At 33.4% G+C, this 3,182-nt stretch overlaps 1 pseudogene; it reads right to left on the reverse strand.

The window, feature by feature from the left end:
• Positions 1 to 1,310: 1,310 nt before the first annotated feature.
• On the reverse strand, positions 1,311 to 2,763 carry LOC110567944 (heterogeneous nuclear ribonucleoprotein A3-like; annotated as a pseudogene).
• Between the last annotated feature and the right edge of the window lie 419 nt (positions 2,764 to 3,182).

The raw sequence follows: 3,182 nt of genomic DNA on the forward strand, positions 1-3,182 counted from the left end.
TCAAAATAAAAGAGTACTTTGAGAGATAGCATAATTTTTATGAAAGAGTAGTTTGAGAGGTAGTATATTTATTATGAAGAGTACTTTGAGTATGATGATATTCAAAATAAAATAGTACTTTCAGAGAGAGTATATTTTTTATAAAAGAGTAATTCGAGTGTGATTATATTCAAAATAAAAGAGTACATTGACAGGGATTATGTTTTCTATAAAAGAGTAATTTGAGTGTGATTATATTGAAAATAAAACAGTACTTTGAGAGGGAATATATTTTTTATAAAACAGTACTTTGAGTGTGAGTATATTCAAAATAAACGAGTATTTTGCGTGGGATTATTTTCAAAATAAAAGAGTATTTTGTGAGGGGTATATTTTTCCTAAAAGAGTATTTTGAGTGTGATTATATTCAAAATAAAAGAGTATATTGAAAGGGGATATATTTTTTATAAAAGAGTACATTGAGTGTGATTATATTCAAAATAAAAGAGTACTTTGAGAGGGAGTGTATTTTTTAGGAAAGAGTATATTGAGAGTGATTATATTCAACATAAAAGAGTATTTTGAGAGGGAGTATATTTTTTATAAAAGAACACTGTGACTGTGATTATATTCAAAATAATGAGTATTTTGAGACGGAGTATATTTTATATCAAAGAGTACTTTGAGAGGGAGTATATTTTTATAAAAGAGTAATTTGAGTGTGATTATATTCAAAATAAAAATGTACTGTAGGAGGGAGTATATTTTCCATAAAAGAGTAATTTGAGTGAGATTATATTCAAAATAAAAGAGTACTTTCAGAGGGAGTATATAATTTATAAAAGAGTACATTAAGAGGGAGTAAATTCAAAATAAAAGAGTACTTTGAGTGGGATTATATCCAAAATAAAAGAGTATATTTAGAGACAGTATATTTTTTATAAAAGAGTACATTGTGAGGGAGTATTTTTCTTTATAAAAGTGTACTTTGAGTGTGATTATATTAAAAAAAGAGTACTTTGTGAGGGAGTATATTTTTTATAAAAATGTACTTTGAGTGTGATTATAATAAAAATGAAAGTAATTTTGAGGGATTATATTTTTTATAAAAGAGTAGTTTATGTGTGATTATAATAAAAATAAAAGAGTACTTTGAGTAGCAGTATATTTTTTATAAAAGACTAATTTGAGTGTGATTATATTCAACATAAAAGAATACTTTGAGAGGGAGTATATTATTATAAAACAGTACGTTGTGTTTGATTATATTCAAAATAAAAGAGTACTTTGAAAGGGAGTATATTTTCTTTCTTTTTTTTTTTTTTTAAAAGTTAAAAATTCCTTAATTTTTTATTCCTGGTACCACTACCACAATTTACAGGGCAATATACCTGATGTAATGAAAAGAAAAAGAAAAAGACAAAGCTACAACAGATAAAAGACCTCAGGAATGTACATCTAATTGACACTACATTGCATTAATCAATAGCTGCACTTTTTGCAAACTGTGGCTATGACAGTCCTGAACAAGAAGGGTTTCCTGTTTAAGCTGCAGTAACTTTTCTGACTATGGATCATCACTCCTTCTGTGGCAGATTTTTACAGTTCCTCTAATGCATTTGGGACGACTGTCTCAAAGTAACCTGCAGCTTTCCTGACAACTCCTCGCTATCTCTCCTGCTAAGAACTGTAGCCCTTTTCTGCTGCTTTTAGAACCTACTGCTACCATATCCACCACCTCCACCACCAGATCCATAACCACCACCATAGGGACTGCCCGAGCTTCTTCCACCAAAACTGCCCTCTTTCATGGGTCCATAATTTGATTGCTGTTGTCCACTATAATTTCCAAAATCATTATAGTTCCCACCACCACCATAGTTACCACCGCCAAAATTTCCTCCTTCATTGTAACCATCATATCCTCCACCACTGCCACCATATCCACCACCTTGGTTTCCATATCCTGGTCCACCACCACCATAGCCCCCTCTACTACTATAACCAGGACCACCGCCATAGTTGCCACCATCACCAAATCCGTTATATCCACCATCACCTCCTCCATAACTACCTCTGCTGCCACCACCTCCACCACCATAACCTCCTCTTCCACCAAAGTTTCCACCATGGCCAAAATTACCTCCACCTCCAAAGTTTCCTCTGCGTCCCATAAAATTGCCAGATCCACCTCCGCAACCTCTCTGTGATCCAGCAGACTGCATCTCTTGTTTAGAAAGGGCCTTTTTCACTTCACAATTATGCCCATTAATAGTATGGTATTTCTGAACAACAATTTTATCAACTGTATCGTGATCATCGAAAGTTACAAAAGCAAATCCTCTCTTTTTTCCACTCTGCCTGTCTTCCATAACTTCTATGGTTTCAATCTTGCCATACTTTTCAAAGTAGTCTCTCAAATTATACTCTTCCGTATCTTCTTTAATACCACCAACAAAAATTTTCTTCACTGTTAGGTGGGCACCAGGCTTTACAGAATCCTCTCTAGAAACAGCTCTCTTTGGTTCCACTACACGCCCATCAACCTTGTGTGGTCAAGTACACATTGCTGCATCCACCTCTTCAACACAAGAATAAGTCACAAAACCAAAGCCCCTGGAATGTTTGGTTTGGGGATCTCTCATTACCACACAATCTGTAAGTGTGCCCCATTTCTGAAAATGTTCTCTTAAACTATCATCTGTAGTTTCAAAGCTCAGACCACCAATAAACAGTTTTCTCAACTGCTCTGGTTCCTTTGGATCATGGCCCTCCATTTTGAGACCGGACTTGCCTCTTCCAACTCTAGTTCAATATGGTACCGAGAGGAAGAGGTGGGGACAAAAAAGAGTACATTGAGAGAGAGTATATTTTTTATAAAGAGTATTTTGAGTATAATTATATTCAAAATAAAACAGTACTTTTAGAGGGAGTATATTTTTTATAAAAGAGTACTTTGAGTGTGATTATATTCAAAATAAAAGAGTATTTTTTGAGGGAGTACATATTTATGGAAGAGTGCTTGTGAGGGAGTATAATTTTTATAAAAGAGTACTTTGAGTGTGATTATATTCAAAATAAAACTGTACTTTGAGAGGGAGTATATTTTCTATAAAAGAGTACTTTGAGAGGGAATATATTTTTGATAAAGAGTAGTTTGAGTGTGATTATAGTCAAAATAAAAGAGTATTTTGAGAGGGAGT

Source organism: Aotus nancymaae, unplaced genomic scaffold (genome assembly GCF_030222135.1).
Source record: "Aotus nancymaae isolate 86718 unplaced genomic scaffold, 86718_ANA_hifiasm-v0.15.2.pri h1tg000041l, whole genome shotgun sequence".
NCBI lineage: Eukaryota > Metazoa > Chordata > Mammalia > Primates > Aotidae > Aotus > Aotus nancymaae.